This window comes from Triplophysa dalaica, chromosome 5, assembly GCF_015846415.1.
Source record: "Triplophysa dalaica isolate WHDGS20190420 chromosome 5, ASM1584641v1, whole genome shotgun sequence".
NCBI lineage: Eukaryota > Metazoa > Chordata > Actinopteri > Cypriniformes > Nemacheilidae > Triplophysa > Triplophysa dalaica.
Genome location: NC_079546.1, coordinates 15,331,719 through 15,347,224, shown reverse-complemented (window position 1 = coordinate 15,347,224; position 15,506 = coordinate 15,331,719). Strand labels below are relative to the sequence as shown.

General features: G+C 41.2%; 8 non-coding genes across 8 annotated transcripts; all 8 read left to right on the top strand.

Annotated features, from left to right (window-relative positions):
• Window positions 1-677: 677 nt before the first annotated feature.
• On the top strand, window positions 678-750 carry trnav-aac (transfer RNA valine (anticodon AAC)). Its single transcript has one exon. It is a non-coding gene; the product is annotated as a tRNA-Val (tRNA).
• Window positions 751-3,272: 2,522 nt separating this feature from the next.
• On the top strand, window positions 3,273-3,345 carry trnav-aac (transfer RNA valine (anticodon AAC)). Its single transcript has one exon. It is a non-coding gene; the product is annotated as a tRNA-Val (tRNA).
• An 881-nt stretch (window positions 3,346-4,226) lies between these two features.
• trnav-aac (transfer RNA valine (anticodon AAC)) lies at window positions 4,227-4,299 on the top strand. The gene has a single exon. It is a non-coding gene; the product is annotated as a tRNA-Val (tRNA).
• Window positions 4,300-4,671: 372 nt separating this feature from the next.
• Window positions 4,672-4,744, top strand: trnav-aac (transfer RNA valine (anticodon AAC)). Its single transcript has one exon. It is a non-coding gene; the product is annotated as a tRNA-Val (tRNA).
• Window positions 4,745-6,430: 1,686 nt separating this feature from the next.
• Window positions 6,431-6,503, top strand: trnav-aac (transfer RNA valine (anticodon AAC)). The gene has a single exon. It is a non-coding gene; the product is annotated as a tRNA-Val (tRNA).
• An 881-nt stretch (window positions 6,504-7,384) lies between these two features.
• trnav-aac (transfer RNA valine (anticodon AAC)) lies at window positions 7,385-7,457 on the top strand. The gene has a single exon. It is a non-coding gene; the product is annotated as a tRNA-Val (tRNA).
• A 2,342-nt stretch (window positions 7,458-9,799) lies between these two features.
• trnav-aac (transfer RNA valine (anticodon AAC)) lies at window positions 9,800-9,872 on the top strand. The gene has a single exon. It is a non-coding gene; the product is annotated as a tRNA-Val (tRNA).
• Window positions 9,873-13,617: 3,745 nt separating this feature from the next.
• On the top strand, window positions 13,618-13,690 carry trnav-aac (transfer RNA valine (anticodon AAC)). Its single transcript has one exon. It is a non-coding gene; the product is annotated as a tRNA-Val (tRNA).
• Window positions 13,691-15,506: the final 1,816 nt, after the last annotated feature.

Sequence of the window (15,506 nt, the reverse complement as noted above, 5' to 3'; positions counted from 1 at the left end):
GGAATATAATGACAAGGTAACCAAACCTTTAAGCATTCAATGCACGGTTTTGTAGACTGTCGAAATTCAGCCTCTATTATGTCACGTACAATGTTCTTTTAGTGACAGTCGCATTCTCCTGACGTGAAAGGTCCCTAGTCGAAACCGAGCAGAAACATAGTCTGCTTTAAGCCATAGAGTGGAATATAACGACAAGGTAACCAAACCTTAAGCATTCAATGCACTGTTTTGTAGACATGGCTTAAGACTAGTCCCATACTGAAATGAATGTTCGAGATGTCTCACCTGAATAAACTTGAACTGGAACACCTTCAAATTTGTGACTGGCAAGTTTCTTGTCAAAGTCAGACAATGCTTGCGTGGTCTGTTTTAAACCAGCGCCAGGTTGACGACGTACGCAGGAATTGTCCACGTTTCTGTAGTGTAGTGGTTATCACGTTTGCTTCACACGCTAAAGGTCCTCGGTTCGAAACCGAGCAGAAACATAGACTGCTTTAAGCCATAGAGAGCAATATAATGACAAGGTAACCAAACCTTTAATCATTCAATGCACGGTTTCGTAGACAAGGCTTAAAACTAGTCCCAGACTAAGATGATTGTTTGAGATTCCTTAATTGAAAAATCTTGCCCTGAAGCACCTTAAAATTTGTTACTGGCAAATTTATGCGAAATTCAGAGTTTCTGTAGTGTAGTGGTTATCACGTTCGCCTAACACGCGAAAGGTCCTCGGTTCGAAACCGAGCAGAAACATAGTCTGTTTTAAGCCATAGAGTGGAATATAATGACAAGGTAACCAAACCTTTAAGCATTCAATGCACGGTTTTGTAGACTGTCGAAATTCAGCCTCTATTATGTCACGTACAATGTTCTTTTAGTGACAGTCGCATTCTCCTGACGTGAAAGGTCCCTAGTCGAAACCGAGCAGAAACATAGTCTGCTTTAAGCCATAGAGTGGAATATAACGACAAGGTGACCAAACCTTAAGCATTCAATGCACTGTTTTGTAGACATGGCTTAAGACTAGTCCCATACTGAAATGAATGTTCGAGATGTCTCACCTGAATAAACTTGACCTGGAACACCTTCAAATTTGTGACTGGCAAGTTTCTTGCCAAAGTCAGACAATGCTTGCGTGGTCTGTTTTAAACCAGCGCCAGGTTGACGACGTACGCAGGAATTGTGCACGTTTCTGTAGTGTAGTGGTTATCACGTTTGCTTCACACGCAAAATGTCCTCGGTTCGAAACCGAGCAGAAACATAGTCTGCTTTAAGCCATAGAGTGGAATATAACGATAAGGTAACCAAACCTTTAAGCATTCAATGCACGGTTTTGTAGACTGTCGAAATTCAGCCTCTATAATGTTACGTACTATGTTCTTTTTGTGACTGTCGCATTCTCCTGACGTGAAAGGTCCCTAGTCGAATGCGAGCAGAAACATAGTCTGCTTTAAGCCATAGAGTGGAATATAACGAAAAGGTAACCAAACCTTAAGCATTCAATGCACTGTTTTGTAGACAAGGCTTAAGACTAGTCCCATACTGAAATGAATGTTCGAGATGTCTCACCTGAATAAACTTGACCTGGATCACCTTCAAATTTGTGACTGGCAAGTTTCTTGCCAAAGTCAGACAATGCTTGCGTGGTCTGTTTTAAACCAGCGCCAGGTTGACGACGTACGCAGGAATTGTCCACGTTTCTGTAGTGTAGTGGTTATCACGTTTGCTTCACACGCAAAAAGTCCTCGGTTCGAAACCGAGCAGAAACATAGTCTGCTTTAAGCCATAGAGAGGAATATAATGACAAGGTAACCAAACCTTTAAGCATTCAATGCACGGTTTTTATAGACTGTCGAAATGCAGCCTCTATTATGTTACAAGCTATGTTCTTTTAGTGACTGTCGCATTCTCCTGACGTGAAAGGTCCCTAGTCGAAACCGAGCAGAAACATAGTCTGCTTTAAGCCATAGAGTGGAATATAACGATAAGGTAACCAAACCTTTAAGCATTCAATGCACGGTTTTGTAGACTGTCGAAATTCAGCCTCTATAATGTTACGTACTATGTTCTTTTAGTGACTGTCGCATTCTCCTGACGTGAAAGGTCCCTAGTCGAATGCGAGCAGAAACATAGTCTGCTTTAAGCCATAGAGTGGAATATAATGACAAGGTAACCAAACCTTTAAGCATTCAATGCACGGTTTCGTAGACAAGGCTTAAGACTAGTCCCAGACTAAGATGAGTGTTTGAGATTTCTTAACTGAAAAATCTTGCTCTGAAACACCTTAAAATTTGTGACTGGCAAATTTATGCCAAATTCAGAGTTTCTGTAGTGTAGTGGTTATCACGTTCGCCTAACACGCGAAAGGTCCCTAGTCGAAACCGAGCAGAAACATAGTCTGTTTTAAGCCATAGAGTGGAATATAATGACAAGGTATCCAAACCTTTAAGCATTCAACGCACGGTTTTGTAGACTGTCGAAATTCAGCCTCTATTATGTCACGTACTATGTTCTTTTAGTGACTGTCGCATTCTCCTGACGTGAAAGGTCCCTAGTCGAAACCGAGCAGAAACATAGTCTGTTTTAAGCCATAGAGTGGAATATAATGACAAGGTAACCAAACCTTTAAGCATTCAATGCACGGTTTTGTAGACTGTCGAAATTCAGCCTCTATTATGTCACGTACTATGTTCTTTTAGTGACTGTCGCATTCTCCTGACGTGAAAGGTCCCTAGTCGAAACCGAGCAGAAACATAGTCTGCTTTAAGCCATAGAGTGGAATATAATGACAAGGTAACCAAACCTTTAAGCATTCAATGCACGGTTTCGTAGACAAGGCTTAAGACTAGTCCCATACTAAGATGAATGTTCGAGATGTCTTTCCGTAATAAACTTGACCTGGAATACCTTCAAATTTGTGACTGGCAAGTTTCTTGCCAAAGTCAGACAATTCTTGCGTGGTCTGTTTTAAACCAGCGCCAGGTTGATGACGTACGCAGGAATTGTCCACGTTTCTGTAGTGTAGTGGTTATCACGTTTGCTTCACACGCTAAAGGTCCTCGGTTCGAAACCGAGCAGAAACATAGACTGCTTTAAGCCATAGAGAGCATTATAATGACAAGGTAACCAAACATTTAATCATTCAATGCACGGTTTCGTAGACAAGGCTTAAAACTAGTCCCAGACTAAGATGATTGTTTGAGATTCCTTAACGGAAAAATCCTGCCCTGAAACACCTTAAAATTTGTTACTGGCAAATTTATGCGAAATTCAGAGTTTCTGTAGTGTAGTGGTTATCACGTTCGCCTAACACGCGAAAGGTCCTCGGTTCGAAACCGAGCAGAAACATAGTCTGTTTTAAGCCATAGAGTGGAATATAATGACAAGGTAACCAAACCTTTAAGCATTCAATGCACGGTTTTGTAGACTGTCGAAATTCAGCCTCTATTATGTCACGTACTATGTTCTTTTAGTGACTGTCGCATTCTCTTGACGTGAAAGGTCCCTAGTCGAAACCGAGCAGAAACATAGTCTGCTTTAAGCCATAGAGTGGAATATAATGACAAGGTAACCAAACCTTTAAGCATTCAATGCACGGTTTCGTAGACAAGGCTTAAGACTAGTCCCATACTAAGATGAATGTTCGAGATGTCTTTCCTGAATAAACTTGACCTGGAATACCTTCAAATTTCTGACTGGCAAGTTTCTTGCCAAAGTCAGACAATGCTTGCGTGGACTGTTTTAAACCAGCGGCAGGTTGACGACGTAAGCAGGAATTGTCCACGTTTCTGTAGTGTAGTGGTTATCACGTTTGCTTCACACGCAAAAGGTCCTCGGTTCGAAACCGAGCAGAAACATAGTCTGCTTAAAGCCATAGAGTGGAATATAATGACAAGGTAACTAAACCTTTAAGCATTCAATGCACGGTTTTGTAGACTGTCGAAATTCAGCCTCTATAATGTTACGTACTATGTTCTTTTAGTGACTGTCGCATTCTCCTGACGTGAAAGGTCCCTAGTCGAATGCGAGCAGAAACATAGTCTGCTTTAAGCCATAGAGTGGAATATAATGACAAGGTAACCAAACCTTTAAGCATTCAATGCACGGTTTCGTAGACAAGGCTTAAGACTAGTCCCAGACTAAGATGAGTGTTTGAGATTTCTTAACTGAAAAATCTTGCTCTGAAACACCTTAAAATTTGTGACTGGCAAATTTATGCCAAATTCAGAGTTTCTGTAGTGTAGTGGTTATCACGTTCGCCTAACACGCGAAAGGTCCTCGGTTCGAAACCGAGCAGAAACATAGTCTGTTTTAAGCCATAGAGTGGAATATAATGACAAGGTAACCAAACCTTTAAGCATTCAATGCACGGTTTTGTAGACTGTCGAAATTCAGCCTCTATAATGTTACGTACTATGTTCTTTTAGTGACTGTCGCATTCTCCTGACGTGAAAGGTCCCTAGTCGAATGCGAGCAGAAACATAGTCTGCTTTAAGCCATAGAGTGGAATATAATGACAAGGTAACCAAACCTTTAAGCATTCAATGCACGGTTTCGTAGACAAGGCTTAAGACTAGTCCCAGACTAAGATGAGTGTTTGAGATTTCTTAACTGAAAAATCTTGCTCTGAAACACCTTAAAATTTGTGACTGGCAAATTTATGCCAAATTCAGAGTTTCTGTAGTGTAGTGGTTATCACGTTCGCCTAACACGCGAAAGGTCCTCGGTTCGAAACCGAGCAGAAACATAGTCTGTTTTAAGCCATAGAGTGGAATATAATGACAAGGTAACCAAACCTTTAAGCATTCAATGCACGGTTTTGTAGACTGTCGAAATTCAGCCTCTATTATGTCACGTACTATGTTCTTTTAGTGACTGTCGCATTCTCTTGACGTGAAAGGTCCCTAGTCGAAACCGAGCAGAAACATAGTCTGCTTTAAGCCATAGAGTGGAATATAATGACAAGGTAACCAAACCTTTAAGCATTCAATGCACGGTTTTTATAGACTGTCGAAATGCAGCCTCTATTATGTTACAAGCTATGTTCTTTTAGTGACTGTCGCATTCTCCTGACGTGAAAGGTCCCTAGTCGAAACCGAGCAGAAACATAGTCTGCTTTAAGCCATAGAGTGGAATATAACGATAAGGTAACCAAACCTTTAAGCATTCAATGCACGGTTTTGTAGACTGTCGAAATTCAGCCTCTATAATGTTACGTACTATGTTCTTTTAGTGACTGTCGCATTCTCCTGACGTGAAAGGTCCCTAGTCGAATGCGAGCAGAAACATAGTCTGCTTTAAGCCATAGAGTGGAATATAATGACAAGGTAACCAAACCTTTAAGCATTCAATGCACGGTTTCGTAGACAAGGCTTAAGACTAGTCCCAGACTAAGATGAGTGTTTGAGATTTCTTAACTGAAAAATCTTGCTCTGAAACACCTTAAAATTTGTGACTGGCAAATTTATGCCAAATTCAGAGTTTCTGTAGTGTAGTGGTTATCACGTTCGCCTAACACGCGAAAGGTCCCTAGTCGAAACCGAGCAGAAACATAGTCTGTTTTAAGCCATAGAGTGGAATATAATGACAAGGTATCCAAACCTTTAAGCATTCAACGCACGGTTTTGTAGACTGTCGAAATTCAGCCTCTATTATGTCACGTACTATGTTCTTTTAGTGACTGTCGCATTCTCCTGACGTGAAAGGTCCCTAGTCGAAACCGAGCAGAAACATAGTCTGTTTTAAGCCATAGAGTGGAATATAATGACAAGGTAACCAAACCTTTAAGCATTCAATGCACGGTTTTGTAGACTGTCGAAATTCAGCCTCTATTATGTCACGTACTATGTTCTTTTAGTGACTGTCGCATTCTCCTGACGTGAAAGGTCCCTAGTCGAAACCGAGCAGAAACATAGTCTGCTTTAAGCCATAGAGTGGAATATAATGACAAGGTAACCAAACCTTTAAGCATTCAATGCACGGTTTCGTAGACAAGGCTTAAGACTAGTCCCATACTAAGATGAATGTTCGAGATGTCTTTCCTGAATAAACTTGACCTGGAATACCTTCAAATTTGTGACTGGCAAGTTTCTTGCCAAAGTCAGACAATTCTTGCGTGGTCTGTTTTAAACCAGCGCCAGGTTGATGACGTACGCAGGAATTGTCCACGTTTCTGTAGTGTAGTGGTTATCACGTTTGCTTCACACGCTAAAGGTCCTCGGTTCGAAACCGAGCAGAAACATAGACTGCTTTAAGCCATAGAGAGCAATATAATGACAAGGTAACCAAACATTTAATCATTCAATGCACGGTTTCGTAGACAAGGCTTAAAACTAGTCCCAGACTAAGATGATTGTTTGAGATTCCTTAACGGAAAAATCCTGCCCTGAAACACCTTAAAATTTGTTACTGGCAAATTTATGCGAAATTCAGAGTTTCTGTAGTGTAGTGGTTATCACGTTCGCCTAACACGCGAAAGGTCCTCGGTTCGAAACCGAGCAGAAACATAGTCTGTTTTAAGCCATAGAGTGGAATATAATGACAAGGTAACCAAACCTTTAAGCATTCAATGCACGGTTTTGTAGACTGTCGAAATTCAGCCTCTATTATGTCACGTACTATGTTCTTTTAGTGACTGTCGCATTCTCTTGACGTGAAAGGTCCCTAGTCGAAACCGAGCAGAAACATAGTCTGCTTTAAGCCATAGAGTGGAATATAATGACAAGGTAACCAAACCTTTAAGCATTCAATGCACGGTTTCGTAGACAAGGCTTAAGACTAGTCCCATACTAAGATGAATGTTCGAGATGTCTTTCCTGAATAAACTTGACCTGGAATACCTTCAAATTTCTGACTGGCAAGTTTCTTGCCAAAGTCAGACAATGCTTGCGTGGACTGTTTTAAACCAGCGCCAGGTTGACGACGTAAGCAGGAATTGTCCACGTTTCTGTAGTGTAGTGGTTATCACGTTTGCTTCACACGCAAAAGGTCCTCGGTTCGAAACCGAGCAGAAACATAGTCTGCTTAAAGCCATAGAGTGGAATATAATGACAAGGTAACTAAACCTTTAAGCATTCAATGCACGGTTTTGTAGACTGTCGAAATTCAGCCTCTATAATGTTACGTACTATGTTCTTTTAGTGACTGTCGCATTCTCCTGACGTGAAAGGTCCCTAGTCGAATGCGAGCAGAAACATAGTCTGCTTTAAGCCATAGAGTGGAATATAATGACAAGGTAACCAAACCTTTAAGCATTCAATGCACGGTTTCGTAGACAAGGCTTAAGACTAGTCCCAGACTAAGATGAGTGTTTGAGATTTCTTAACTGAAAAATCTTGCTCTGAAACACCTTAAAATTTGTGACTGGCAAATTTATGCCAAATTCAGAGTTTCTGTAGTGTAGTGGTTATCACGTTCGCCTAACACGCGAAAGGTCCTCGGTTCGAAACCGAGCAGAAACATAGTCTGTTTTAAGCCATAGAGTGGAATATAATGACAAGGTAACCAAACCTTTAAGCATTCAATGCACGGTTTTGTAGACTGTCGAAATTCAGCCTCTATTATGTCACGTACTATGTTCTTTTAGTGACTGTCGCATTCTCTTGACGTGAAAGGTCCCTAGTCGAAACCGAGCAGAAACATAGTCTGCTTTAAGCCATAGAGTGGAATATAACGACAAGGTAACAAAACCTTAAGCATTCAATGCACTGTTTTGTAGACAAGGCTTAAGACTAGTCCCATACTGAAATGAATGTTCGAGATGTCTCACCTGAATAAACTTGACCTGGAACACCTTCAAATTTGTGACTGGCAAGTTTCTTGCCAAAGTCAGACAATGCTTGCGTGGTCTGTTTTAAACCAGCGCCAGGTTGACGACGTACGCAGGAATTGTCCACGTTTCTGTAGTGTAGTGGTCATCATGTTTGCTTCACATGCTAAAGGTCCTCGGTTCGAAACCGAGCAGAAACATAGACTGCTTTAAGCCATAGAGAGCAATATAATGACAAGGTAACCAAACCTTTAAGCATTCAATGCACGGTTTCGTAGACAAGGCTTAAGACTAGTCCCAGACTAAGATGATTGTTTGAGATTCCTTAACTGAAAAATCTTGCCCTGAAACACCTTAAAATTTGTGACTGGCAAATTTATGCCAAATTCAGAGTTTCTGCAGTGAAGTGGTTATCACGTTCGCCTAACACGCGAAAGGTCCTCGGATCGAAACCGAGCAGAAACATAGTCTGTTTTAAGCCATAGAGTGGAATATAATGACAAGGTAACCAAACCTTTAAGCATTCAATGCACGGTTTTGTAGAATGTCGAAATTCAGCCTCTATTATGTCACGTACAATGTTCTTTTAGTGACAGTCGCATTCTCCTGACGTGAAAGGTCCCTAGTCGAAACCGAGCAGAAACATAGTCTGCTTTAAGCCATAGAGTGGAATATAACGACAAGGTAACAAAACCTTAAGCATTCAATGCACTGTTTTGTAGACAAGGCTTAAGACTAGTCCCATACTGAAATGAATGTTCGAGATGTCTCACCTGAATAAACTTGACCTGGAACACCTTCAAATTTGTGACTGGCAAGTTTCTTGCCAAAGTCAGACAATGCTTGCGTGGTCTGTTTTAAACCAGCGCCAGGTTGACGACGTACGCAGGAATTGTGCACGTTTCTGTAGTGTAGTGGTTATCACGTTTGCTTCACACGCAAAAGGTCCTCGGTTCGAAACCGAGCAGAAACATAGTCTGCTTTAAGCCATAGAGAGGAATATAATGACAAGGTAACCAAAACTTTAAGCATTCAATGCACGGTTTTGTAGACTGTCGAAATTCAGCCTCTATTATGTCACGTGCAATGTTCTTTTAGTGACAGTCGCATTCTCCTGACGTGAAAGGTCCCTAGTCGAAACCGAGCAGAAACATAGTCTGCTTTAAGCCATAGAGTGGAATATAACGAAAAGGTAACCAAACCTTAAGCATTCAATGCACTGTTTTGTAGACAAGGCTTAAGACTAGTCCCATACTGAAATGAATGTTCGAGATGTCTCACCTGAATAAACTTGACCTGGAACACCTTCAAATTTGTGACTGGCAAGTTTCTTGCCAAAGTCAGACAATGCTTGCGTGGTCTGTTTTAAACCAGCGCCAGGTTGACGACGTACGCAGGAATTGTCCACGTTTCTGTAGTGTAGTGGTTATCACTTTTGCTTCACACGCAAAAGGTCCTCGGTTCGAAACCGAGCAGAAACATAGTCTGCTTTAAGCCATAGAGAGGAATATAATGACAAGGTAACCAAACCTTTAAGCATTCAATGCACGGTTTTTATAGACTGTCGAAATGCAGCCTCTATTATGTTACAAGCTATGTTCTTTTAGTGACTGTCGCATTCTCCTGACGTGAAAGGTCCCTAGTCGAAACCGAGCAGAAACATAGTCTGCTTTAAGCCATAGAGTGGAATATAACAATAAGGTAACCAAACCTTTAAGCATTCAATGCACGGTTTTGTAGACTGTCGAAATTCAGCCTCTATAATGTTACGTACTATGTTCTTTTAGTGACTGTCGCATTCTCCTGACGTGAAAGGTCCCTAGTCGAATGCGAGCAGAAACATAGTCTGCTTTAAGCCATAGAGTGGAATATAATGACAAGGTAACCAAACCTTTAAGCATTCAATGCACGGTTTCGTAGACAAGGCTTAAGACTAGTCCCAGACTAAGATGAGTGTTTGAGATTTCTTAACTGAAAAATCTTGCTCTGAAACACCTTAAAATTTGTGACTGGCAAATTTATGCCAAATTCAGAGTTTCTGTAGTGTAGTGGTTATCACGTTCGCCTAACACGCGAAAGGTCCTCGGTTCGAAACCGAGCAGAAACATAGTCTGTTTTAAGCCATAGAGTGGAATATAATGACAAGGTAACCAAACCTTTAAGCATTCAATGCACGGTTTTGTAGACTGTCGAAATTCAGCCTCTATTATGTCACGTACAATGTTCTTTTAGTGACAGTCGCATTCTCCTGACGTGAAAGGTCCCTAGTCGAAACCGAGCAGAAACATAGTCTGCTTTAAGCCATAGAGTGGAATATAACGACAAGGTAACAAAACCTTAAGCATTCAATGCACTGTTTTGTAGACAAGGCTTAAGACTAGTCCCATACTGAAATGAATGTTCGAGATGTCTCACCTGAATAAACTTGACCTGGAACACCTTCAAATTTGTGACTGGCAAGTTTCTTGCCAAAGTCAGACAATGCTTGCGTGGTCTGTTTTAAACCAGCGCCAGGTTGACGACGTACGCAGGAATTGTCCACGTTTCTGTAGTGTAGTGGTTATCATGTTTGCTTCACACGCTAAAGGTACTCGGTTCGAAACCGAGCAGAAACATAGACTGCTTTAAGCCATAGAGAGCAATATAATGACAAGGTAACCAAACCTTTAATCATTCAATGCACGGTTTCGTAGACAAGGCTTAAAACTAGTCCCAGACTAAGATGATTGTTTGAGATTCCTTAATTGAAAAATCTTGCCCTGAAGCACCTTAAAATTTGTTACTGGCAAATTTATGCGAAATTCAGAGTTTCTGTAGTGTAGTGGTTATCACGTTTGCTTCACACGCAAAAGGTCCTCGGTTCGAAACCGAGCAGAAACATAGTCTGTTTTAAGCCATAGAGTGGAATATAATGACAAGGTAACCAAACCTTTAAGCATTCAATGCACGGTTTTGTAGACTGTCGAATTTCAGCCTCTATTATGTTACAAGCTATGTTCTTTTAGTGACTGTCGCATTCTCCTGACGTGAAAGGTCCTCGGTTCGAAACCGAGCAGAAACATAGTCTGTTTTAAGCCATAGAGTGGAATATAATGACAAGGTAACCAAACCTTTAAGCATTCAATGCACGGTTTTGTAGACTGTCGAATTTCAGCCTCTATTATGTCACGTACTATGTTCTTTTAGTGACTGTCGCATTCTCCTGACGTGAAAGGTCCCTAGTCGAAACCGAGCAGAAACATAGTCTGCTTTAAGCCATAGAGTGGAATATAATGACAAGGTAACCAAACCTTTAAGCATTCAATGCAAGGTTTCGTAGACAAGGCTTAAGACTAGTCCCATACTAAGATGAATGTTCGAGATGTCTTACCTGAATTAACTTGACCTGGAATACCTTCAAATTTCTGACTGGCAAGTTTCTTGCCAAAGTCAGACAATGCTTGCGTGGTCTGTTTTAAACCAGCGCCAGGTTGACGACGTAAGCAGGAATTGTCCACGTTTCTGTAGTGTAGTGGTTATCACGTTTGCTTCACACGCAAAAGGTCCTCGGTTCGAAACCGAGCAGAAACATAGTCTGCTTTAAGCCATAGAGAGGAATATAATGACAAGGTAACCAAACCTTTAAGCATTCAATGCACGGTTTCGTAGACAAGGCTTAAGACTAGTCCCAGACTAAGATGATTGTTTGAGATTCCTTAATTGAAAAATCTTGCCCTGAAGCACCTTAAAATTTGTTACTGGCAAAATTATGCGAAATTCAGAGTTTCTGTAGTGTAGTGGTTATCACGTTCGCCTAACACGTGAAAGGTCCTCGGTTCGAGACCGAGCAGAAACATTGTCTGCTTTAAGCCATAGAGTGGAGTATAATGACAAGGTAACCAAACCTTTAAGCATTCAATGCACGGTTTCGTAGACAAGGCTTAAGACTAGTCCCAGACTAAGATGATTGTTTGAGATTCCTTAACTGAAAAATCTTGCCCTGAAACACCTTAAAATTTGTTACTGGCAAATTTATGCGAAATTCAGAGTTTCTGTAGTGTAGTGGTTATCACGTTTGCTTTACACGCAAAAGGTCCTCGGTTCGAAACCGAGCAGAAACATAGTCTGCTTTGTGCCATAGAGTGGAATATAATGACAAGGTAACCAAACCTTTAAGCATTCAATGCACGGTTTCGTAGACAAGGCTTAAGACTAGTCCCAAACTAAGATGAGTGTTTGAGATTTCTTAACTGAAAAATCTTGCCCTGAAACACCTTAAAATTTGTGACTGGCAAATTTATGCGAAATTCAGAGTTTCTGTAGCGTATTGGTTATCACGTTCGCCTAACACGCGAATGGTCCTCGGTTCGAGACCGAGCAGAAACAGTTTTCAGGTTTTGGCGTCAACCAGAGCAAATGCCATCGGTGTAAAACGTAGCTGCACTGCGTATCGGCCTGATTGAAAGCTTTTTGGGATTGTCAAATTCAGCCTCTATTATGTCACGTACTATGTTCTTTTAATGACTGTCGCATTCTCCTGACGTGAAAGGTCCCTAGTCGAAACCGAGCAGAATAATCGCCTTCTGTAAGTCATATGGTTAAACGTAATTACAAGCTAAACAAAACTTTAAGCATTCAATGCCCAGTTTTGTAGACAAGGCTTAAGACTAGTCCCAGACTAAGATGAATGTTCGAGATGTCTTACCTGAATAAACTTGACCTGGAATACCTTCAAATTTGTGACTGGCAAGTTTCTTGCCAAAGTCAGACAATAGTTGCGTGGTCTGTTTTAAACCAGCGCCAGGTTGACGACGTACGCAGGAATTGTCCACGTTTCTGTAGTGTAGTGGTTATCACGTTTGCTTTACACGCAAAAGGTCCTCGGTTCGAAACCGAGCAGAAACATAGTCTGCTTTAAGCCATAGAGTGGAATATAATGACAAGGTAACCAAACCTTTAAGCATTCAATGCACGGTTTCGTAGACAAGGCTTAAGACTAGTCCCAGACTAAGATGATTGTTTGAGATTCCTTAACTGAAAAATCTTGCCCTGAAACACCTTAAAATTTGTGACTGGCAAATTTATGCCAATTTCAGAGTTTCTGTAGTGTAGTGGTTATCACGTTCGCCTAACACGCGAAAGGTCCTCGTTTCGAAACCGAGCAGAAACATAGTCTGTTTTAAGCCATAGAGTGGAATACAATGACAAGGTAACCAAACCTTTAAACATTCAATGCACGGTTTTGTAGACTGTCGAAATTCAGCCTCTATTATGTCACGTACTATGTTCTTTTAGTGACTGTCGAATTCTCCTGACGTGAAAGGTCCCTAGTCGAAACCGAGCAGAAACATAGTCTGTTTTAAGCCATAGAGTGGAATATAATGACAAGGTAACCAAACCTTTAAGCATTCAATGCACGGTTTTGTAGACTGTCGAAATTCAGCCTCTATTATGTCACGTACTATGTTCTGTTAGTGACTGTCGCATTCCCCTGACGCATTGCACCTTCAAATTTGTGACTGGCAAGTTTCTTGCCAAAGTCAGACAATGCTTGGGTGGTCTGTTTTAAACCAGCGCCAGTTTGACGACGTACGCAGGAATTGTCCACGTTTCTGTAGTGTAGTGGTTATCACGTTTGCTTCACACGCAAAAGGTCCTCGGTTCGAAACCGAGCAGAAACATAGTCTGCTTTAAGCCATAGAGAGGAATATAATGACAAGGTAACCAAACCTTTAAGCATTCAATGCACGGTTTCGTAGACAAGGCTTAAGACTAGTCCCAGACTAAGATGAGTGTTTGAGATTTCTTAACTGAAAAATCTTGCCCTGAAACACCTTAAAATTTGTGACTGGCAAATTTATGCCAAATTCAGAGTTTCTGTAGTGTAGTGGTTATCACGTTCGCCTAACACGCGAAAGGTCCTCGGTTCGAAACCGAGCAGAAACATAGTCTGTTTTAAGCCATAGAGTGGAATATAATGACAAGGTAACCAAACCTTTAAGCATTCAATGAACGGTGTTTATAGACAGTCGAAATTCAGCCTCTATTATGTTACAAGCTATGTTCTTTTAGTGACTGTCGCATTCTCCTGACGTGAAAGGTCCCTAGTCGAAACCGAGCAGAAACATAGTCTGCTTTAAGCCATAGAGTGGAATATAATGACAAGGTAACCAAACCTTTAAGCATTCAATGCACGGTTTCGTAGACAAGGCTTAAGACTAGTCCCAGACTAAGATGATTGTTTGAGATTCCTTAACTGAAAAATCTTGCCCTGAAACACCTTAAAATTTGTTACTGGCAAATTTATGCGAAATTCAGAGTTTCTGTAGTGTAGTGGTTATCACGTTTGCTTTACACGCAAAAGGTCCTCGGTTCGAAACCGAGCAGAAACATAGTCTGCTTTGTGCCATAGAGTGGAATATAATGACAAGGTAACCAAACCTTTAAGCATTCAATGCACGGTTTCGTAGACAAGGCTTAAGACTAGTCCCAAACTAAGATGAGTGTTTGAGATTTCTTAACTGAAAAATCTTGCCCTGAAACACCTTAAAATTTGTGACTGGCAAATTTATGCGAAATCCAGAGTTTCTGTAGCGTATTGGTTATCACGTTCGCCTAACACGCGAATGGTCCTCGGTTCGAGACCGAGCAGAAACAGTTTTCAGGTTTTGGCGTCAACCAGAGCAAATGCCATCGGTGTAAAACGTAGCTGCACTGCGTATCGGCCTGATTGAAAGCTTTTTGGGATTGTCAAATTCAGCCTCTATTATGTCACGTACTATGTTCTTTTAATGACTGTCGCATTCTCCTGACGTGAAAGGTCCCTAGTCGAAACCGAGCAGAATAATCGCCTTCTGTAAGTCATATGGTTAAACGTAATTACAAGCTAAACAAAACTTTAAGCATTCAATGCCCAGTTTTGTAGACAAGGCTTAAGACTAGTCCCAGACTAAGATGAATGTTCGAGATGTCTTACCTGAATAAACTTGACCTGGAATACCTTCAAATTTGTGACTGGCAAGTTTCTTGCCAAAGTCAGACAATACTTGCGTGGTCTGTTTTAAACCAGCGCCAGGTTGACGACGTACGCAGGAATTGTCCACGTTTCTGTAGTGTAGTGGTTATCACGTTTGCTTTACACGCAAAAGGTCCTCGGTTCGAAACCGAGCAGAAACATAGTCTGCTTTAAGCCATAGAGTGGAATATAATGACAAGGTAACCAAACCTTTAAGCATTCAATGCACGGTTTCGTAGACAAGGCTTAAGACTAGTCCCATACTAAGATGAATGTTCGAGATGTCTTACCTGAATAAACTTGACCTGGAATACCTTCAAATTTGTGACTGGCAAGTTTCTTGCCAAAGTCAGACAATACTTGCGTGGTCTGTTTTAAACCAGCGCCAGTTTGACGACGTACGCAGGAATTGTCCACGTTTCTGTAGTGTAGTGGTTATCACGTTTGCTTTACACGCAAAAGGTCCTCGGTTCGAAACCGAGCAGAAACATAGTCTGCTTTAAGCCATAGAGTGGAATATAATGACAAGGTAACCAAACCTTTAAGCATTCAATGCACGGTTTCGTAGACAAGGCTTAAGACTAGTCCCATACTAAGATGAATGTTCGAGATGTCTTACCTGAATAAACTTGACCTGGAATACCTTCAAATTTGTGACTGGCAAGTTTCTTGCCAAAGTCAGACAATACTTGCGTGGTCTGTTTTAAACCAGCGCCAGTTTGACGACGTACGCAGGAATTGTCCACG